Here is a 25,369-nt window from a genome sequence, read left to right on the forward strand (position 1 = left end):
AATTTCCTTTGCGCCAACATATTTTTCCGACACAAAATAAGTAAATTAGCTGATTTTATGCTTTGGGCGCATGCGATCGCAATATTCTCAGTTTAACGCTTTTGGACATGATTTTGTATATTTTTACTATTGCATTCCCTCATTGTTTTACTTATTTACACTGTAATAACATGCATTTCTACCCGTTATCACACCCCCAAACTTAAAACAACGCTTGTTCTCAAGCATAAACTAAAGATTTTCTTTAGAGAGTCAGCCGCCTTTTCCTTACCTAGATTTCTCGAGGTGCCTTATTCAATTCTTATGAACCAAAATCTTCTTAATTTCTATCCTGATCTCTTCCTAAAATATTTCTAATACTTAGGGACCACAAGTTTAACCTTCAAAAAGACTTTACTTGTTTCCATGATATCGCATGATTTATTTAAGAACTTTTTCCAACCGGGGTGTTTCCAAATGATTTTTGTCCTTATGTGGTTTAGATATTCTTTTTGTGACCTTGCGTTGATCCAAGTGCCTAGCCTTCGTTTTGGCTTGCCATTGATAACGGGCAGAAATGCACGTTATTACAGTACTAAGTTATTAAATAATGAAGGTTTGTGTTGATAAAATATGTTAAATTGCGTCCAAAAAGCATTAAGTTTATAACATTACGGTCACATGCGTTCATCGCATAGAAATAGGTAACTTTTGTGTTTTTATGCAGAATATGCGTTGACACAAGGCAAAAAGAGCAATCACAAGAAATCAACGGACGAGCGCAGCATTGCCATAAGGCTTTGCGGTGATTTGTGTTCGCAAACATCTTTTCAAGAAGGATTGTCGCATAGAGCCGGCGCAACTTGGTGGGCACAACTAGGTAAAAGGCATAATTAATCATGATGGGACAGAAAGCTGATGACGGTCGAATCCGAATTAAGTTGGCAAGCCGTTAACGATAACAATACAGTCAGCTTTTCGGTGACAAATATTCGGCGCATCAGTTAGAGAATTAAAGCCATCCCATCTGTGCAATCATAAGAGAGAAGCCTCCCTTCACTCTGAAGCTCTATAAATATCGAAGGCATCCTTCAGAAAAGGGGTTCACCTGTTCACCTACTCAAGAGTTTAGCAAGTTCAGTAATTCTTCGCTTTAGCTGTGTTCATAATTTTCTTTTATTTTTAAGGCAGAGCAAGAGAAGAGTAGAGATGCTGGAAGATCGTTCAGGGTAACTCGAGAGAGAACCCGGAGACGTAGAAGCAGAGAGCGGGCTGACTCTTGCGAGAGCGAGATTATCTTTTGAACATAAGTAGAAAAGACAGTGTAAAAGCTTGGGAAGCAAGAGATTGCTACCAGGCTCTTTATTCTCTTCTTGCATTGTTATTTTGTACTTCATCTTTATATCTATACAATGGAAGTTCTTATTCTACATCTGTTCACTCTCTTAGCATGCATGAGTAGCTAAACTTGTCGAATGGGTAGAGAAGAACTAAGCTAACATGACCTAGGATGTTCATTGCTTGCGATTATCTTGTTTTATGTTGTGCCCAACATCCCTTTAGAGCTACTCGAGAGAGAGTCTAAAGAAAGAACCTAAGACTTGAGAGAGCTAGGTTAGAATCTAGACTCGAGAGAGCAAGATTAAGACTGCATAAACAAGAGATAAGGACTTAGAGATAAGCTCTATTTTCCAACCTGCATCGCATGCACCCTAGAGATAGGTATGATATTATGTGGTTGCCTTATTTGTGTGTGTCATTTTGTCAACGCATAAATAAGAACAGAGGATTATGTGTAGGCCCTATAGACTTATTGCATATATCGCATGCGTTCTAGCCTTAGAAGGCGTAGCATTCGCACCGAGAGGTGGTTTACTATTGTATGCATGTTATATGATCGCATAGCATGAACGCATCCTAGGAAGTGTTAGCCGAAACCCTTCTCAACTCGTTCACCGCATACCCATCGCATCTTCCATTTTATCAACTCTTTTCGAAACTCCATCGAATTTGTTTATTTTCATTACCGCAACAACATTCCCAACAACTACTTGATTTATTTGGTAACCGCAAAGTCTTTTGAGAAATTACCACCACATATTGTTTCCCAAGTCCCTGAGTTCGACCCTGGACTTACCAGGAAACTCAGTGAGGTTTACACTTGGATTCCACTAAGAAAATTTAAGTGCTCAACGCATTTTCATCATCGCGTTTCATCCATAATTCCACCTCATAAAATAATGCATCAGCACCTACGGGTGTCATGCGAGCATCCAACTACGAGCAAGGCGCTCTTTCTCCGTCTAAACTCACGCCCATTTGGCAGCGAAGTTGCGATCACTTGATTTATGCATTGATCACAATTCCTACCTTCATTTTGGCTTACCCCCATGGGTGTCATGCGGACATCTAACTACGAGTAGGATCCGATCTCAACGTTATGATTTTTTTTAATGTCTAAAAGAAGCAAGGTTGAAAATAAATACCGACACCCCAAAATTTATACGCAGCAATGTCCTTATTGCTTAATAGACTGAAATGATTCATGCGATGCTCTTAGGAAGTTTCATAAAAGTCATTTTGAAAGAAAGCTAGTGGACCACTAATTTCTAGAAATGTTTCATGAATTGACCATCTTGAAATTGAGTTGACTCTAGTACATGCGATGATAAATAAATACATGAGTTTCATCATTGAAATCATAATTGGTACGGAAAACATTGTGGTGACTAAATAAAGTAATCAAAATTTAATGATTGCGCCAAACAAAAGAGGATGCGATGATAAAATTAGCAATGTTAAAATGAGATGCGCATGTACAAAATTTGGAATAAAAAAGACAAAGAAAGATACAACCCCCAAATTTACTCTGTTGCCCTCATCGACTGTGATCGCATCCTACGTTGCGGCGGGCTAATTTCTTGATTGTGATGGGCTGAACGAACTTGTCGTGTGTTTTTAGTTTATCGTGTAGCTCCACTGTAATCGTTTCCTACAATCATTTCTAAAAAATCAACAGGGTAAAAAATATGAAAGACATAGTTGATAATTTTAAAGAGTAGTGTTTGTACAAAAAGGGTAGAGAAAGTTCATGAAATAAAGATATAAAAAGGATACTTCAAAATGCATCCCTGATGAGTTTGTATCACATATTATCACAGAGATTGCTCATTTCTTCTTCAATCAGGAATTCCTTAGGTCCACAGAGGTTTTCTTGCGATGTAAGTCTCCTCCGTGATACATCTTGACTCTTTGCCCATTGACCTTGAATGCATTGGTCACTTATTCATTGGTTAACTCGACCGCACCATGTGGGAATACCTCTTTGATTATAAATGGTCCAGACCAACGTGACTTTAATTTTCCAGGAAAAAGCCATAGCCGAGAATTGTATAACAAGACCTTCTGTCCAACCTTGAGATTCTTTTCCCATAGTCGCTTGTCATGCCAACGTTTTGCACCTCCTTGTAGATCTTGGCTTTCTTGTATGCGTGAATTCTCCATTCGTCTAGCTCGATCAGCTGAAGTTTTCTCGCCTCCCCTGCAGTCTTTAAATCAAAATTGAGCTTCTTCACTACCCACAGTGCTTTGTGCTCCAATTCAATTGGTAAGTGGCATGCCTATCCAAACACCAGCGCACACAGGGACATGGCTATAGGTGTTTTATAGGCAGTCCTGTATGCCTCTAAGGCATCGTCTAGCTTCATGGCCCAATCTTTGCATAAAGGATTCACCACCTTCTCTAGGATCAATTTGATTTCCCTGTTAGACACTTCGGCCTGGCTGTTTGTCGATGGATAATATGCAGTGGCGACCTTATGGTGGATATTGTATTTGAGCAACAATTTTTTGATGACGCCATTGACAAAGTGGGAGCATTCATCACTTATTATGGCACGTGGGGTGCCAAAACAAGTGAAGATATTTTTCCACAAGAATTTGGAGACTATCATCGCATCGCTTGCGACACACGATACCGCTTCAACCCATTTGGAAACATAATCAACGGCCAACAAATGTACTTATGACCATTTGATGGTGGAAATGGTCCCATGAAGTCTATGCCCCACACGTCGAAGAGTTCCAATTCTAATATAATATTCATTGGCATCACATTCTTCCAGAAATGTTTTCTGTGCGTTGGCACCTGTCACATTTCATCTAGTCTCTCGCGTCCTTGAATAAAGTCGGCCAAAATATCCATTTTGTAACACTTTTGCTGCTGTGCGTTGACCTCCAAAATGTCCACCATACGGTGAGTCATGGCATTGGGACAGTATGCGCTGTTGAGCAGTTTTTGGTACATATAGATGCAAGATCTGGTCTGACCCCCTCTTGTAAAGATTTGGCTCGTCCCAATAATAGGATTTACATTCATGCATGAGCCACCTCTTTTGGTGGGCTATGTAATTTTCCGAAAATTGTTCATAGACTAGATAATTGACCACATCTGTGTACCATGGTAATTCTTCAATTTTGAACAACTGCTCATCTGGAAAGGATGCGTTCACCTCCGACTAGTTGCAATCTACTTTCGAATTTTCTAATCTTGATAGGTGGTCTGCAACCTGGTTCTCCATCCCCTTGTGATAAATGATTTCCATGTTGAATTCTTGGAGGAGGAGAACCCATCGAATTAACCTCGGTTTTGCATCTTTCTTGGTTATTAAATATTTGATTACCGAGTGGTCGATGTGAACGATCACTTTGGATCCCAGCAAGTAAGCTTTGAATTTTTCCAGCGCAAAGATCACCGCAAGAAGTTCTTTTTCAGTGTAGTGTAATTCGCTTGGGCAGAGTTCAAGGTTCTACTCACATATGCAATAGAATGTAGCATTGTTTTTTTCTTTTGTGCTAACACTGCCCCTATCCCATAACCTAGCATCACACATTAGTTCAAATGGCTTTGTCTAGTCAGGTGCGATCAACACAGGTGTGGTTATCAATGTGTCCTTTAGCATTTTCAATGCGTTGAGGCATTTTGAATCAAAGTAAAATGTTTTATTGGCCTCTAGCAACGCACTCAATTGTTAAGCAATCTTCGAAAAGTCCTTCACAAAACGACGATAAAATCCTGCATGTCCCAGGAAACTCCTGACAGCCTTCACATTTGCTGGAGGTGGGAGCTTTTCAATGGCCTCAATTTTCGCCTTATCCACCTCCAGCCCTTCCTTTGGAAACTTTTTGCCCAAGCACAATACCTTCATCCACCATGAAATGGCACTTCCCCAATTCAACACAAGATTTGTCTCTTCACATCTCCCCAATATCTTCTCCAAGTTGTTTAGACAGACTTCATATGTTTGCCCATAAACTGAGAAGTCGTCCATAAAAATTTCCACTGAATCTTCAAGATACTCAGAGAAGATGGCCATCATGCACCTCTGGAACGTGCTCGACACATTGCATAATCTGAATGGCATACGGCAAAAAGTAAACGTTCCGTAGGGGCAGGTGAATGTGGTTTTCTCTTGGTCTTCAGGAGTGATCATTATTTGGTTGTAGCCCGCATACCCATCTAGAAAGTAGAAGTAATCATTTCCTACTAGGCGATCTAGCATCTGGTCAATAAAAGGCAAGGGGAAATGGTCCTTCTTCGTTGCCGCATTTAGTTTGCGGTAGTCCATGCAGATCTGCCAGCCAGTGATGGTTCTCATTGGTATTAATTCATTGTTTTCATTTAGGACTACCATCATTCCTCCCTTCTTAGGCACACATTACTATCGGTGATTGGGTATATAATGTCTGCGTCCAACCATTTAATTATTTCCTTTTTCACAACCTCCTTCATCGCAGATGCTAAGCCCGGTAGCAATGTCTTGCTTCCCGTGACTTTTACACTATCTTTTCACTCCAACTCTGTTAAGAAGAATATCCTTTCTTTCGCAAGTGTCGATCCTCTCTCCTTTTATAGTGCTTCCTGGCAGTCTTTCGAGCTATCCAAGAATGATCACTCGGCGTCTTCTTCTCTTTGCTCGTCTCCGTCTACTAAGTATGAAAATATCTACAAACTAACGACTATCTTGTTTTGTATATAATCTAACTCGTTATGTGGTGGCCTTCGGTATTTATAGAGCTCAAGGTGAAGAAGCTTTTCCTCTTATGATTGCAATGATGGGCGGTCATTAAATCTTCTACTCTGATGCGCCGATTAATGGTCACCGAAAAGTTGAGTGTACTTGCTACAGTGTGTCGATAACGGCTTGTCAACTAAATTCGGATTCGACCGTCATCAGCTTTCCGTCCCATCATGATTTATTATGCTTTCACCTTGATGTGTCTTCTTTTTGTGGCCACCTTCTTGAGAAACTTCTCGCGAGTGCATACGATCGCATGACTTTGTGATCGCAATCTTTCAATGCGCGTGATAACTTGTAGAAATACAAGTTATTTATGCCACCTTATCTAGATATTGCGGTCAAAAGTTAGTAAATATGCGCCGATTGTATGAAGATTAGCTTAGAATTACAATAATTATAAATGATCGCAATTACACCCAGTAACGCCATAAAGATGGAAGACAAGCTGAGTTTTACTCTGTTTTGCAGGAAACCAAGTCACCACTTGCACTGAAGGCTCACGAGAAACTGATCAATGCATCTCTGTCATATTGCGCCCGTCAATCAACAATGAAGAGACGATCACCACAATGATGGCGCAATGCGACAGTCGATCCAGAGCTAACTTTCAACCGCATGTAGTAATAAAAACAACACCGCATGCAAATCCACGATCGAAAGATGCAGCTGAGCAACAAAAAAGTGGAGGATTGAGACACGTAACGGTTGTGCAGAATTGACGGTCTGATTACATAACAGAAGGAATAATATCCCTCCATCTTTAGAATTACCATAACCATCAATGGGGACCACAAGGCCGGAGTCAAAGACTTGCACCTATAAATACCCATAGATTTCAGAGAAAACTTATGCTACTTGATACGGGGCGAATTGCTGCTAAAGTGTTGAGAGAAAAGGCTGAGCTGAGTGCTTAATTGAAGATATCTGGGAAGAAGACGAGATAAGTCTGAGAAGTGAATCTCAGATCTAACCTACCGAATACCCGATCAGAAGCTCTGTGTAAAGATCTCTGCTACCAGTGGAGCAAGCCTGAGAGGGAAGATCTTCCTACCATTAAATCCATCCTATCCGACAAGCAGATCTCCATCGAATCAGTGCCAAGACATTGGCACTTGTTTGTATCTATTTTATCTCTTTCATCATTGTATTTCACTTTCTCTTATCTTTTCATTCACACACCATGTATCAAACGCTTAATAGATCTATTAAATGTTTCGATAGCTTTCATATACCATTCTTTGTCTATTTCTGTTCCTCCATTAATCATTTTCTCCATGATGTCTTCTTAATCCCCTGATAGTTAATATGAATCAAATAAGTACTTAATCTGTGTTAAAGGTATAAAATGCGTTTAGCTAAGGCATGCTAGATGACATCTTCACCTGTGAGAGCAAAAGTTAAGATGCCATTCTGATCTATCGAGAGAGGGCTAGAAGAATGCGTTAACTAAAGCGAGTAGTACTTCCAGACATGGAAGAAACCTTTCATTCATTACGTTATTCTCTGTTTCACCATAGACATGTGGGAGTGTGCCGATCACTAAAAGGTGTACGCCAAGAGAAGAGCGGAACAATATTTCTAGCTTCAACGCAATTGAGAACTTGCATTGTTTATATTATTTATCTTTCTCTTTATATTCTATTCATAAGACTTGCTGCCGCATTCCACGTGTTTGCATAACTTTCACAGCCAGCCTTGACCTCAGCATCTTGTAACATGAAGCCTATATCTTGTATCATCTAGCTTAGGTTATTGTATTGTATTTTATTATCATATCTTTACTGCTTTACTTTATTTTACCACAATTTATATACCTGTTCAAACACATTTTTAAAGATTGAAAACCTGGTCGCATATATCATGAACATATCACAATAACTAAAATAGTCCCTGAGCTTGACCTCGGATCACACCGAGAAACTTGCGGTTGAATTACACTTGGTTTCATCATAAGGAAACTTGTGACAACGCATGGCATACTACATGAACATCCATAATTAACGCATATCTAGCAGTAGTATCGCATCATTTCGAGCATAGAACATCATCAATCATACCTATCAGCAATTAGTCGCATCAGCGCACAGACTCCAAATTCCTTGGATCGCAATTTCCTTTGCGCCAATGCATTTTTCCTGCACAAAATAAGTAAATTAGCTGGTTTTATGCGAAGGGCACATGTGATTGCAATATTCTCAGTTTAGAGATTTTGGACATGATTTTGAATATTTTTACCATCGCATTCCCTCATTGTTTTACTTATTTATGCTGTAATAACGTGCATTTCTACCCGTTATCACATATGCGTGATCATGTAGGTAGTAACTAAGCGATGAAGCTTGCTAACTACACGATCGTCTAGCGCGCTCCTTTTACTAAATGATGAGCATCGCATGCTCCCACAACGATCATTTACCTCCAAGGCTTATGCGATCGGACAACCAACACTATGTGATAGAGTAAATGATTTACCCCATCGCTTAGCATTAGCTAAACGATCGTTTAGAAAATACTATATGATAGTCTTAAAAAATCTAAGCGATTGCTTAGTTAAATCCCAACGATCATTTACCTGAGGCTATATGATACGAAAAATGCTTGGTCTTCTTCTCCGTTGAGAACTGATGCGTTAATTTTATTAAGTGAAAAGATGGATAATATGCGTTGATGGATTTCGTTGTGCACTTAAGTTTCCCCTACGGAATTCAAGTGTAAATCCCCTAAGTTTCCTGGCAAGTCCAAGGTAAATCATAGGGACTTGTGAAAATAGATTGCGTTGATAATTTTTGGATGAAAACTTTGCAGTAACCAAGTAAATAAATAAAGTGTTGGTTGTTGATTGCGTTGATTGAAAATACATAAATAAATGCGGCGGATTTGAAAACGAAAGTGCGTTGATAGATGCAATGAGTATGCGATGAATGGGTTGAGAAGATCTTTAGCTAGCGTTACTTCCACGCAACCCAGGGGGATCAGGAAATGAGCAATGTTAGGTTGTGACATTACGTAGTTGAAAAATTGTGGAAGGAGAAAAGAAGGAGCATAACAAATCAACTTCCATTGCAATTGAGCCTGAGATTGCGGCAACACAAGAAGAAGAAAGAGAGAATGAAGCAGTGGAACTGAGGTTGCATCGACCTCAAAGTCAAATGAAATGGAAACCGTGAAAGTTCAGTTACCACCCTTCCCTTAGAGGCTAAGGAAGAAGAAAAATGAAGAGGTACAGTACCAATGCTTCCTGTCTATGTTAAAACAATTACATATTAATATTCCTTTTAGTGAAGCGATTGAGGAAATGCCTGCCTATGCCAAGTTTTTGAGGGACATGGTAACTAAGAAGAGAGGCGCTGGAAAATTTGTCACGGTGGCATTAACGCAAAGTTCCAAATCTATTATTCCACCAAAGATGAGCGATCCTGGGAGCTTCACTATTCCTTGTGCCATAGGAGAACTCTATATTGGGCAAGCCCTGTGTGACTTGGGGGCTAGCATAAATTTGATGCCGCTGTCAATCTTTCGACAATTAAATGTGGGGCAACTTGTGCCCACCTCCGCGACTCTCCAATTAACTAACAGATCTCTGATTCATCTAGAAGGTAAGATGAAGGATGTGCTGATCACGATTGATAAATTCATTTTGCTAGCTGACTTCATCATCCTAGATTATGAGGCTGACAAAGATGTGCCCATCATTTTGGGGCGACCTTTCCTATCAATGGGTCGTGCTCAAATTGATGTGCATAAGGGAGAAATCACTTTGAGCATAAAGAGACAAAAGCTCAAATTTAGTATAATTTGTCCCATGAAATTCCCGGATGAGGAAGATCTACAAGATTCTGACAATGACTTGAATTTGATTGAAGAAGAAAAGTCTGATGAAGAGTGTGAAGAAGAGGATGCCAATGCATCCGTAACTGCCTGCAATGTGATCATAGCAAAAACAAACAAAGAAGAAGGAACGATCGCAATGCAAGAAGAAGAACCAAAAGAAGAAAGAAAAACAACGCAACCTTCCTTCGTGGAACCACAAACACTTGAACTGAAGACCCTACCAACACATTTGAAGTACGCATTTCTGGGGTTGAATGAGAAGCTGCTAGTGATAATTTCCTCTGCGCTCAATGCAGATAAAAAGTGCGTTGATGAGGATGACCACAAAGCAACTATTGAAATTCAACGGAGACTTAACCCTTCGATGAAGGAGGTCGTTAAAAAGGAGATTATCAAGTGGCTGGATGCGGGCATTATCTATCCAATTGCAGATAGCACGTGGGTCAGCCCCGTACAATGTGTGCCGAAGAAGGGCAGAATGACGATAGTCCCCAATGAGAACAATGAATTAATACAACAAATAACCATCACTGGATGGCGCATATGTATGAACTACCGCAAATTGAATGCGACCACAAAGAAAGATCACTTCCCACTGCCATTCATTGATCAAATGCTAGACAGACTAGTAGGGAATGATTTTTTACTGCTTCTTGGATGGATATGTCGGGTATAGTCAAATCATGATAGCTTCTGAAGACCAAGACAAGACCACAATCACCTGCCCATATGGGACATCGCTTTTTGCCGCATGCCGTTTGGTCTCTGTAATGCACCGAGCACGTTCCAGAGGTATATGATGGTGACCTTTTCAGATTTTCTCGAAGACTCGATGGAAATATTTATAGATGACTTCTCTGTTTGCGGTAACCAAGTAAATAAATAAAGTGTTGGTTATTGATTGCATTGATTGAAAATAAATAAATAAATACGGCGGATTTGAGAAATGAAAGTGCGTTGATAGATGCAATGAGTATGGAATGAACGAGTTGAGAAGATATTTAGCTAGCATTACTTGGGAATGCGTCAGACTATGCGATCATGTTACTACCATGCACAGCAAGTCATTTTCCAATGTAAATGTGATGCTTCTAAATCTAGGACGCATGTGTTGCATGCAAAATGTCCATAGAGGTTATTCCTAAGACTCTACTCTTGTCCTATGCGTTGATGCAAAATGCATGAAAGCAAGGTGATTGCATACAATCGTTATCGCTAAGATGCATGCGCTGCGTAATAGTAAATAGTGCTCATTCCTAAGTGCCTATCTCTCGTTTATACATTCTAATCTGGTTCTTCCAAACCTAGATTCTAACCTGACCTTCCCAAGTCTAGATCCTGTCCTTAGACTACCCTCCCGAGTATCTCTAATAGACGAATGAAGCATACATAAACAAGATAATCGCAAAGAATGAAGATTCCCTAGTTGTGCTAGCTAAATGCTTATCAACCCATTCAACTAATTTAGCTACTCATGCGTGAATTACTGAGAGGGAACAGATATAGAGAAAGAAATTCCATTCTGATAACTGAGTTGAGTACAAAATGATAATGGAAAATAAAGGTAGAGAGCCTGGTAGCAATTCCTTGCTGACATAGGCTTTTTACACTGAATCTCTATTCTGATCTACAAATATTCCCGCTTCCGCAGGCGTCGGCCCTCTCTCTATCTTGGAGCTTCCGGTGCTTTCCCAAGCTTGCTGGAACGATCTATCGACACACCTTCTTCCTCGCATCTGCCTTAAAATGAAAAAAGACTATGGACAGAGACGTGAACTTGTAAAGTGATGAAATAATCGACTGCTTAATCCCTTCTCTGAATAATGCACTTGGTATATATAGAGTTTCCATGGTGATTCTTCTTGGGCGAACGTTTGCGAGCACGATCAACGCAAAGTCTTGCGGTGAAGTTGTGCTCGACTAATGTATTCCTATGATCGCACTCTTTGTATTGCGTTAACACATATTCTGCACAAAAATGTAAAGATCAACTGCTTTAATGCGTTGGATGCATGCGAACACAATATTATAGAATTTATGCTTAATGGACGCAATTTAACATATTTCATCAATGCAATCCAACATTGTTTAAGAACTTAGTATTATGATAACGTGCATTTCTGCCTGTTATCAAGAACCGCATCTCTATGCTTCGAAACTTCATCGTGAACGACTCAACGAACTTAAACATTTTGAATTACAGACTCGATTGCAAAGTAATTATGCCCAAAAACACATGCGCCCTTACAATTAACACTTTGTAATTACAAAAATCTTTAACTAAAAGGCAATTAAACTCGAAACGTTCATCAACTTAGCCACAAATGCAGAAACACACTGTGACTGTCAAATGAAGTTCAAAATAGAGTTGTAATTTGGAACATCAGAGAACCTGACTCTGATACCAATTAAAGAAAATCGAACTCGAGATTTCCATGAGCAGCGAAAAATAGATCATTCCAAATTACAATCATGAATGAATATTACAAATTAAAGTCGTAAGCAAAACATATAGTTATGCAATCAATACAGAAATTACAGCATGAACAAACAAATAAACAAGGAGAATGCTATGGACGTTTGTCGACTCATCTCCACGCTTCTTGCTCACGAATGCTCGAACATAGCAACCTTAAATGCTCGAACAACACGACCACAACACTGCACAAACACTTTGCACTCGTCCTCAATGATTGCCTCAGTCACAAACACTCCAGCAACACGAACGACCTCCACAGAACCTCGACGGTGTCGAATTGAGTATGATACCACCAAGAAGGTTACCTTGGTATTCTCTGTATGAGAATCCAGAGGGTGGGCTCTGTTTGGACTTGGTTTGAGGTAGACGAAGGAGGAATGAACAATCGTGTACACGATTGGGCAAGTGGGAGAAGACAGAAACCTATCACATAGGTCGATGCCCAATCGTTTAGCTAGCAAAAGCTAAGCGATCGTTTAGCTCAGTGTCTGTTCATACAAAACACTACACGATCGTTTACTTCGCTTAAGTTGTCGCTTAGTATGTCGATATTTACTTGACAAGCTCCTTGAGTTTCTTTTTGCAAGAGAGAAAAACTCAAAAACAATTTTGTCAAAAAAAATTTTCGTAAAAACTTACTAAAATTAGGAAAATAAATTTTCTTTTATCTCACAGTTACCATGAACCACCAATAACCTCCCACTCAATTGGTTATTTGAGAAAAAGAATTAATTATCCAATAATTAGTATTATTATAAATATAAATGATAACCAACTTATCATACTATATTTATAAGCTATAGTTTTAATATTTCATCTCATGAAACATATAAACCATAGTTCTTTTTCTATTCCATGGTACTTAATGTAAATCTCATTTACATCAATCCTCCACTAGATGTATCTCATACATCATATCGATTATATCATATATAATCAAAATACCTCTTTCAATTTGAACATTTCAAATCAACACCAAGAATTGATCCTCAACTGAATCCATTGAGCTACCAAGGGGACCTTATGGACCTGTAGCTTGAAGCTCCAACAATATGTGAATAACTGGCTAAACTCTTTTTTCACGGGATCCACCATCTGTTAACTGCCAGACACTCCACTAAAGATCGACAGCTGAACTCTCCTTACCACGGATATATTATGTGTCCATCTTAACCAATCAGTAGTGCGACAACCCTTCACATATCGCTCGAAAGTACAGCTCAGCCAATAACCGTTATGCCCCTGTAGTTACATCTAACTTCTTAAGTACCACTGATCTCTCTAATGAACATAAGTCATAGTCCACTTATGATTGAGTCTTCACTTCCAAAGAGAGGCTATGGCCACTATGTTTAAGCTCCAGAATCAACTAGGGAGAAATCTCTTTACTTATCCCTGCTTCGGGAAAGGAGTAATTCCATCTTGTGGATTGAGTTCCCAACTCCCAGATCAGACAAGTCCCCAAAAAGGTAAGCATGTTGAGTTGACAATCTGGCCACTCTCACCCATACTAATCAAAGGACCTCCCTCAAAGGCAGGAGTTCCCTAAACACTTAGGATTGAGGTCTGTCACCTATGGTCGTTTAGGTGAGATGCATGTCTCTAGTATCAACGGTGTTATATACAGAATCTAGTCATTTCGTGGTCTAGGTCTTATACAAACTCTTTGTATGTCTCCACATGAATGGTCAGGATCTACCATTTGTATTAGTTTACAACACTTGCAAATCTCTACAAAGCAGGCCGTATCTGTAGTGTCACAAGGATCAGGTATCCCACCTTAATCCTTATACGACAGACCTATTTAGGTTATCACTTAAGGCATGATCCACTTGTATATCATATATACATGCTTAAGTTCACATAAGATAACCAAGGAGCTTTGTTTATTGGATATGAGTAAATGCTAGAATTAAATAACACTTATTATTCATTAAACAATGTGTATCTTTACAAAACAATGAGACTCCAGGAAAATTAGGACACCAACCCCAACATAAGTAGTATGTATATTTGTAAATGCTTGTAATTCTATCACAATGAATTTGGATTGATCGTGCTTTCGCTTATGGGTTCTCTTTGATAAGAGTTCCTTAAACACAAACATAGATAGTGATCCAAGAGGAACATAAACATAGGCGTAGATAGTGACCCTATGGTACATAAACATAAACATAATGAAGGAATTTGACTCCCGACGGAAGCCTGTGATCATGTTCTTTAATTCCTTGAACGAGTTAAAAATACAAATAACCAAGAAAAGATTAAGTTGTAGGATTGTATTAGCAATATCAGAAGCAACAAGGATTATTAAGCACTCTAATGCATTAATTTTGGCAAAATATAAAACATGCTTTTCCAGAAACAAGTGAGTTTCATGACATACCTTTGTAAACTTCTTCAAAGCTCGATCTTTAGCTGCAATCTTCTCCGAATCTTGTTGCATACCACCTTAAGTTCTTCCCCACTATTCTCTTCGTGCTCTTGATTGAGTTGTGGGACTCAAAACAAGCTTGAATCAAGGGATTATGGAGAATTGCTCACAACAGCTATCTTGTTGAAGAACACTTTCTTCACCATGGATTTTCAACTAAAATTCTCTTGATTGCATGCCTCAAATTCAGTCCAATCTCTTCAATATATTGCAAACCATCATGCAAGGAAGAGAGCTGCATGAGTTGTAGCTCATGCTTGGAGTTAATGAAGAAGAGGAAATGGGTATTGTGTGAGCATGAAGAAGATGGATAATGGAATATCTCAATATTCCAACTGAGCATTATACCAATTTTTCAATTTCCATCAAAATCAATTTCAAAATCAATTTTGATTTTGAAACTAAAAGTGTTATTAATTTTATAAAATTAATTTCATAAATTAATTTTTAAATAATACTAATTAATTTAATATCAAATATTAAATTAATTTTTACAAAAATCCATATTTATATATTTAAATCATATTTAAATATAAATTCTCCTCATCCATTTAATTCTAAAACTAAACACGTAATTATCTCTCATATAATTACTAATTCCCTTAATTCTAATTTGAACATTTCAAATTAACTTATCACGCTACTCTAGAGCTAATCCATTACAAGCTAGTAGGGGGACCTTGCGAACCTACAGATCATGGGCTTCAACAATCTGAGATTAATTGGCTAAACTCATTAGACCAAATTAACCCCCATTCGTTAACTAATGGGTCACTCTACTAAAGCCCATAGTTTCACTCCTCCCACTATAGATATATTATATCCACATGATTTAACCATAATTAGTAAGTCGACCCTTCACAAATTGTTCGTAATAACAGCTGGGTCAAATATCTGTTTTACCCTCGAGATTACGTCTTATTTCTCAAGTTCCTACTGATCCTCTAATGAACAATTGGTCTGTGATCCAATCACTAAATTAAACTCTCTCAGCCCAGTGAGAGGGCGGACCCCTTGTTCAAGACTTAGATTCAGTACTTGAGAGAACGACCTTTCTCCTATCCCTAAATCGAGTAGGCGTGAACTCCTTCTTGCACCCTATGTCCCCAGCTATCTATTAGGTCTTACACCCTGAAATGGGAGGCTTATTGAGCCAGTTCTATTGAGCCAACCCTCACCTATGCAAATCTAAGGATAATCCCGAATAAACAGAAGTTTATAGTTAGTATAGGATTAAGATCGAGTTACCTAGGTCATCTAAGTGAAATAGTCAGTCTTATACAGTAAACAACGTTATAAAGCAAGAGTAACTTATTTCTTGATCCAATCTTATGCAAACTCATTACATAGGATGCCCCACTCCTCATGTCATAACATGTACGAATTAGGATCACATTGTATGTAACACTTTACAACTCTTTGTAACAACTACAGAGTAGGCCGCTTCCAATAGTGTTACCAGAATAAGGTACCCAACCTTATTCATGTACTATAGATCATTTTGACTATTGACTCGAACTTGATCTACTCTTATGTCTCCACATAAAGTTCAACTACTCATGTAATAGTCACGAGTCTTAGTTTTTGAATTTAAACTTTCATGTATACAATTTATAAAATCAATAATAATTTTATTGATTATAGAAAATGTTTATCATTTTACAAACTATGAGTTTTTAGGACATAAAACCCAATACTCCCACCTAGACTAAAACTCCAGTGGTTAATATATATAAATATATACAATGTTGAGTTTACATTGAGAGAATAAATATGTACAAATACAATAAACTAGGGCATTACAATACCCATAAATTCTCCCACTTTCCCTAGTGACACAAAACTCGTAGACCTAGTCCTATTAGGTGACCCTCGAACACTTTAGCCGATAGGGCCTTTGTAAACGGATTAGCTAAGTTGTCTTGTGAAGCAATATGGGTGACAATTACATCTCCTCTATGTACAATCTCTCTGATGAGATGGAACTTTCACTCGATATGCTTTCCTCTTTTATGGCTTCGTGGTTCCTTTGAATTTTCAACTGCTCTAGTGTTTTCACAATAGAGAGTGACAGGCAGGTGCATATTAGGAACTACTTCCAGATCTATCAGGAACTTTTTGAGCCATACTGCTTCTTTTGCTGCTTCACTTGCAGCTATATATTCAGCTTCCATTGTGGAGTTAGCAATACAACTCTGCTCGATGCTTCTCCACACAACTGCTCCTCCGTTTAGAGTGAATACTGACCCCGAAGTTGATTTCCTCGAATCAATATCAGTCTGAAAGTCAGATCAGTGTATCCAGTAAGGATCAAATCCTTAACACCATACATGAGCATATAATCTCTCATTCTTCGAAGATACTTGAGAATGTTCTTAACAACAGCCCAATGATCATATCCAGGATTGGACTTAAATCTGCTGACTCTTCCTACGACATAGCATATATCGGGATGAGTACACAACATTGCATACATTAAACTCCCTACTACTGATGCATATGGAATTCGATTCATCACCTCAACCCCTTGAGGTGTCTTAAGACTCTGTTCCTTAGACAGGTGAATTTCATATCTGAAAGGTAATAATCTTTTCTTGGAATTTTGCATTTTATACCTAGACAACATCTTGTCTATATAAGGTGCTTGAGATAATGCTAATGTTATGTTCTTGCGATTTTGAACTATTTGGATTCCAAGAACATACCGTGCTTCTTCCAAATCTTTCATTTGGAATTGCAAAGCCAACCATCTTTTAACGTCAGCTAGATATTATACCTCATTCCCAATGAATATCATCAACAGAAAACACCAAAAAAGCAACAGTTTTGTTAACGATTTTCTTGTATCACAGGGTTCGTCAACATTTTGTTCAAAGCCATAAGATTTGATCACAGTGTCAAATCTCATATTCCAGGATCTAGAAGCCTGTTTGAATCCATAAATGGATCGATTAAATTTGCAAACCGTTTGCTCTTGATCTTGTTGTATAAACCCTTCTGGTTGAGACATATAGATACTCTCTTCAAGATAGCCATTCAGAAAAGCTGTCTTGACATCCATTTGCCATATTTCATAATCATAAAATGTAGCTATGGACAAGAGTATTCTAATTACTTTGTTATGGAAATTGGAGAAAAAGTTTCTTCATAATCTACCCCGTCTCTCTGGGTAAACTTTTTTGCCACAAGTCTAGCTTTGGAGATCTGTACCTTACCAGCTTTGTCTCATTTTCTCTTATAGATCCATTTGCAATCGATGGGTTTTACCCTTTCAGGTTGACCTACAAGATCCCAGATAGAATTGAAATACATAGATTCCATTTCAAGGTCCATGACTTTAATCCAATGGTCTTTGTCCACATCATTCATTTCTTGGTTAAAAGACAATGGATCCTCTAAACCATCATCTGATATGATGACTTGAGCTTCAGTTAAACCCATGTACCGATCAAGCTATTGCACAACCCTTCCACTACGATGAGGCATTCTTAACTCTTGATAAGGATGTGAAGTCCCAGCTTTATCAACAATTCTTGTTGATTTACCTACATTATCAACAACTCTTGTTGAAGGACCTGCTTTATCAACCACTCTTGTTGATACATTTGTCGTTTCTCTGGACATTTCTTCTATTACTATCTTACTGCAAGGTTGATGATTCTTTACATAGTCTTTCTCCAAGAAGGTTGCATTTGTCGATACAAATACCTTATCTTCCTAAGGATCGTAAAAGAAACCACATTTTGTTTCTTTTAGGTAGCCTATAAATAGGCATACTTTTGAATGGTGTTTCAACTTTTTAGGATTATGCACCAACACATGTGTTGGAAAACCCCAAACTCTGAAGTGATGTAAATTTCCTTTATGTCATCTTCAGAGCTCGTAAGGCATTTCAGAAACACTTTTCTTCAAGGGAACCATGTTCAAAATATATACCGTAGTCCCAACTACGTGTCCTAAAAAAGAATTTGGTAATTGAGCGTAACTCATCATGGAATGAACCATGTCCAATAAGGTTCTGTTTCTCCTTTCTGCCACACCGTTTTGCTGAGGTGTGTCAGAGGATGTGAGTTGAGATTGAATTCCATGTTCTATCAAATAGTTCTGGAATTCTAAGTTCATATACTCACCACCTCGATCCAATCGAAGCGTTTTAATCTTTTTACCTAATTGGTTTTCAACCTCAGCTTTATACTCTTTGAACTTTTCAAAAGTTTTAGACTTCTGGTCCATTAGGTAAATATGCCCATACCTAGAATGATCATCTATAAAACTGATGAAATATTCATACCCTTCTCTTACTCTAACATTTAGAGGCCCACAAAGGTCTGAATGAATCAACTCCAGGGGTTCTTTGGCTCTAAGACCTTTTCTAGAAAAAGATCTTTTTGTCATTTTACCCTGGAGATAGGACTCACATGGTGGTAGTGAACTATCTTCCAACTTATTTAGATGACCGCTCTTAACCAATCTCTCAATCCAGTTGAGATTTATGTGACCCAGTCTCGAGTGCCAAAGATAGACATTTGGAGAAATCTTCCTTTTCTCATGAGTCTCAGCAGTTTTAAACATCTTTATATTCAATACGGCTTTAACGTCAGTTGGTCTTAACATTACAAGTTATTTTCTAATTTTGCAGAGAAAATCTATTTACTTTTTGTATTGATTAACACTTCATCATTTTCAAAATAAACTTTATAATTTTGTTATAGCAAACAAGAGAGAGATATTAGATTCCTTCTCATAGAAGGAATATAATAAACATTTTTCAAATAAATGTACTTATCTCCTATATATAACTTCATATCTCCCATTGCTTTAGCTGAAACAACCTCCCTGGTCCCTACCCTAAAGATTGTTTCACCTTTTGTTAACTATCTCCAGGAACTTGTTTCCTGTGAGATAGTACAAACATCATTAGCAGCACCTGAATCAATTATCCCGATTTTATCGTTTTCCACTAAACATGCTTCGATAACAAGTAAATCATATTTAACTTGTTGTTCAAATTCTGCATTTTCATGTATATAATTCAAAATTTCAGATGAGTTGGGAGATAGATGACAATTCTCTATTAAAACTCTTTTGGTGTAATCAACTGCTAGTAATTTGTTTGTTGATTTGATTTTACTGTTATTTAATTTGGAAGTGAGTATTCTAGAAGAATTCGACATGCTGATAAAATTTAAACAAATTCTAATTAGCAAATTGTAACTAAACCTAAAATCAAGTTTTAGCAAAAAGTAATAATTTTGGCAAAATATAAAGCATGCTTTTGTAGAAACAAGTGAGTTTCATGACATACCTTTGTAGAACATCTTGAAAGCTCGATCTCAAGCTGCAATCTTCTCCGAATCTTGTTGTAGACCACCTCAAGATCTTCCCCACTATTCTCTTGGTGCTCTACATTGAGTTGTGGGACTCAAACAAGCTTGAATCAAGGGATTATGGAGAATTGCTCACAACAACAATCTTGTTGAAGGAACACTTTCTTCACCACAGATTTTCAACTAAAATTCTCTTGATTGCGTGCCTCAAATTCACTCCAATCTCTTTAATATATTGTAAACCATCATGCAAGGAAGAAAGCTGCATGAGTTGCAGCTCATGCTTGGAGTCAATGAAGAAGAGGAAATGGGTATTGTGTGAGCATGAAGAAGATGAATAATGGAATATCTTAATATTCCATTTGTGCATTATACCAATTTTTCAATTTTGATTTTAAAACTGAAAGTTTTAGTAATTTTATTAAATTAATTTCATAAATTAATTTTTAAATAATACTAATTAATTTAATATCAAATATTAAATTAATTTTTACATAAATCCATCTTTATATATTTAAATCATATTTAAATATAAATTCTCCTCTTCCATTTAATTCTAAAATTAAACACGTAATTATATCTCATATAATTATTAATTTCCTTAATTCTAATTTGAACACTTCAAATTAACTTATCACGCTACTCTAGAGTTAATCCATTACGAGCTAGTAGGGTGACCTCGTGGACCTACAGATCATGGGCTCCAACGATTCGAGATTAATTGGCTAAACTCATTAGACCAAATTAACCCCTATTCGTTGACTAATGGGTCACTCCATTAAAGTCCATAGTTGCACTCCCCTCATTGTAGATATATTATGTTCACATGATTTAACCATAATTAGTAAGTTGACCCTTCACAGCTTCGTAATAACGCTTGGGTCAAATATCTATTTTACCCTCGAGATTACGTCTTATTCCTTAGGTTCCTACTGATCCTCTAATGAACAACTGGTTTATGATCCAATCACTAAACCAAATCTCTCAGCCTAGTGAGAGGGTGGGGCCCCTTGTTCAAGACCTGAATTCAGTACTTGAGAGAATAACCTTTCTCCTATCCCTAAATCGGGTAGGCGTGAACTCTGTCTTGGACCTTATGTCCCCAACTATCTATTAGGTCTTACCCCTGAAATGGGAGGCTTATTGAGCCGACGCTTGAGCCAACCTTCACCTATGCAAATCTAAGGATAATCCCGAATAAACAGGACTTTATAGTTAGCTCAGGATTAAGATCGAGTTACCTAGGTCATTTAAGTGAAATATTCAGTCTTATATAGTAAACAATGTTATACAGTTAGAGTGACTTATTTCTTGGTTCGATCTTATGCAAACTCATTGCATAGGACACCCACACTCCCCATGTCATAACATGTACAAATTAGGATCATATCGTATGTAGCACTTGACAACTCTTTGTAACAACTATAGAGTAGGCCGTTTCCAATAGTGTTACCAGAATAAGGTACCCAACCTTATTCATGTATTATAGATCATTTTGACTATTGACTCGAACCTGATCCACTCTTATATATCCATATAAAGTTCAAGTACTCATGTAATAGTCATGTGTCTTAATTTATTGGATTTAGATTTTCATGTATACAATTAATAAGTTTATTGATTATAGAAAATGTTTATCATTTTACAAACTGCGAGTTTTTAGGACATAAAACCAAACATAAGGAACATACCTTTGTTGATCCATAATTTTAGCAAAATCTTCTCCTTGGAACGGTAGTCTTCTCTTCGAAGTTTTCCTTTTCACGAGATCTTCTTTGCTATGACTCTTGCAAGGATTCGACTTGTGGGAACCATTCTTGAAAGATGAGAGGGAATGGAGAAGAAGAGTTTTTAGAGAATCTTCTTTAAAAATTGAGAGAATTTTCTTGGTAGAGAAATCTCTCCATAATGACTATAAAGATTATTTTGTAGATTGTAAAGTGTGAGTTTCATGAGGGCTCCCTAGGACCCTATTTATAGATCTCCACAGAGTCACCCCTTATCTTATTAGAAGAATTCTTTGCATATATTTTAAATTAAATATTCAATAATATCTAATAAAAGAATATCTTCACATTTAATATTTCATATTAAAAGGTTTAAAATATTTAAATCATATTTATATATTTATCTTATGCAAAATCTCTTTAATTTGAATCTCATACAAATTAATTAATTAATTTTTTGTATCATATTCAAATAAATTAATTCTCTCATCATCTATTTAATTCAAATCTTATTCAAAATAAATAATTTATTTATTTATATGGTTCTCATCCAAATAATTAATTAATTATTTGAATCATATTCAATAAATTAATTCTCCATATTATAAAGATATAATTTGAATCTCATTCAAATAATCTTTATGATAAATCATGTAATCAATTGTATTCGACACAATTGATACTTTTCCAAAAAAAATTTGAACATGTCAAATTTTCTTTCAACATATTTTGATAATTGTTGGTCCGTAGTGAGCTAGCAAGGGGACCTTATGAACCTACATATTATAAGCTCCAATGATCCAAGATTAATTGATTAAACTCTTTAATTAAATTAAACTTCATTCATTATCTACATGGCAAACTACTATAAACCTATAGTTGAACTCTTTTGCACAATAAGACAAGTTGTGTCCATGGATATAATCAATATAAGCAAGTCGATCCTTCCCGAGTGTTCGAGGACTGTCGAGACAAAAAACAAATAAATTCTTAACCGCTCTCACGAGCTTGTAGGCTAGTGGGATAGGTCGTCTCATATGGGGTCTATTATTTATTTAGTTTAACTATTGATTTCGGAATAGATGGGGTTTTGTTGATGATCAAACAAGGGTAAAATTGCACGTAATTAAATTGTATGGAATGAAAAGTGATCCAATGTTTTTGAAAAATTCAACCAAAAAAATACAACTGGGGGATAGGAATGGATTTAGCTAGGCTCTTTTAATTTGACACTAATGATTTGGACTCTCTTCTATAAGTTCACAACAATTTACTGTTGGGATTGATGCCCTGAATCTTGTAATCTTGTAGTTTGTAAATTTTATTTGTACAAATAAATTATATATTTAATAAAATAAGTGTTATTCTATTTGACATTTAGCTGCATTAGCCCAAAACCAATAAACTAAGATTCAAGGTTATTTGATGTAGCTTAAACATGTATGTGGTGACATATAGGTGGATCATGTTTAAGTAATAACTTGAACGGTCTGTAGTCGATGGATAAGGTTGGGTGTGTTATCCTACTGACACTATGGATACAACCCATTTTGTAATTGTTACAATTATTGTAAAGCTTACAAAAGATCTGATGTTGATCATTCATGTGAAGATATGTGAGTGGGAGTATCCTATACAAAGAGATTGTATAAGATCGAACCACGAAATGATTAGTAACACTGTTACTAGAAGAGACTTACATTTCACCAGGATTACCATAAATGACTTGACCTTAATCCTTAGTGAGTTGTGAACTCCTGCCTAGGAGGACGATCCTTTGATCTGCATGGGTGAGAGTGGCCAGATTCGGCGACTCAATATACCTACCATTTTGGGGATTCGTTTAATTGAAGAGCTAGAAGCACAACTACATAAGAAGGAATTTATCCCTTCCTGTTTATAGGGTAAGTAGATAAATTGCTCCCTTAAGGACTGATTTCGGGTTTTGAACAATGAGGTGCATCACCATCTCCTGGCCCAAAAGAGGTTCAGTTATAGTTGAACTATGACTAATTGTTCATTAATGGGATTAATGGTACTTAAAGAGTTAGATGTAACTATAGGGGTAAAACGGTAACTTTGACCTAGCTGTACTTACGAGCAATTTGTGAAGGGTCCACACATCGTTGATTAGTTATCCAATGGACACAAAAATATATCTACAATGCGAAGAGTGCAATTGTAGGTCTTTAGTGGAGTGATCGACAATTAAGAATGGAGATTAATTTAATTAAAGAGTTTAATTAATTAATCTCATATCATTGGAGCTTCAATATGTAGGTCTATAAGGTCCTCTTGTTAACTCAATAAGAATTAATGAGAATCAAATTAAATTTGGATTAATTTGAATTGTTCAAATTAATTAAAAGAAATTAATTATATAAGATGCAATTAATAAAATATATATGGTGCATTACAATATAACTTTTAATGAGAGAAATAAATATTTGAATCTGATTCAAATATTAATTATATGAAAATGATTCATATATAAACTATAGGTTATATTATATGCGATATAATATAAACTATAGGTTATATATTATATCGGATATAATATATGATTCAATTTTGATAATATTAATTAGTTAATATTATCAATTGAATTTTTTAAAATGAACTCCTAGGAAGTTATTTTTATGTTATGGAGGGAGTTATGGAATAACTCTCTTACTTCTCTAAAAACCGTGAGATGCAGGAGGGGTGGGATACACATTCAACGTGAAATCCAATTTTGGGCACACCATTTCTCACAAGCTTTACTCTCCATCCCTCTGCAATTTTCTCTCAAGAATGCATTCTCCTTTCCCTTCACTGGAATTAAACCAGAAGTCCACAATTTTTTGTGACTCTCACCTTAAGTATAACACGATTTTCATTGTAGTAGTGTCCTTTTTGCTGTGTTCAAGGCCTTATTGGGAAGTTGAGTTCATTGTATCACTGTGAACGGGAGAAGATCGTGTTCTTGCTTTTGGAGAAGGAATACGTGAAGAATCGGTTCTTCAAGGGTTAGTATTCAATTTCCTTTTTTCCTCTTTGAATTATAAGTAAAAAGTATGCTTAGACACATATGTTTATTTTGTTTCCATCCTCAGTTTTATTGAGTTATATAAAAACAAAATTTTAAGACACGAGGTGATCATACGCTTACACTTTGGGAATTCCATTCCTTCAATTGATATAAGAGCCAAATCGTATCTCCGATGTTCGTTTTGTGACTTGAAATCAAAGTTTTGGTGGCGATAAGTCAACCTCAAACCTTAAGCTAAATTTGGCCATGAAAGTAGTAAAAATAGGGTTTTGATTGTTGATTAATTTGAAAACATGCATGAAATTAAATTGCAAGAGATAAATGTAAACAGGGTTGGCTCATCTAGTTCTTAGATCAAGATAGATATTCAGTGTAATTTCAATCATCGTTTTCCGTCAATTAGTTATGCAATCGAATTATGCATGCCTAACTACTCTTTCGATTCGATCTAACTAGCCTATATAATGGTGGACAACTAGTA

Source organism: Benincasa hispida, chromosome 5 (genome assembly GCF_027475165.1).
Source record: "Benincasa hispida cultivar pf3 chromosome 5, pf3_genome.v1.1, whole genome shotgun sequence".
Lineage (NCBI taxonomy): Eukaryota > Viridiplantae > Streptophyta > Magnoliopsida > Cucurbitales > Cucurbitaceae > Benincasa > Benincasa hispida.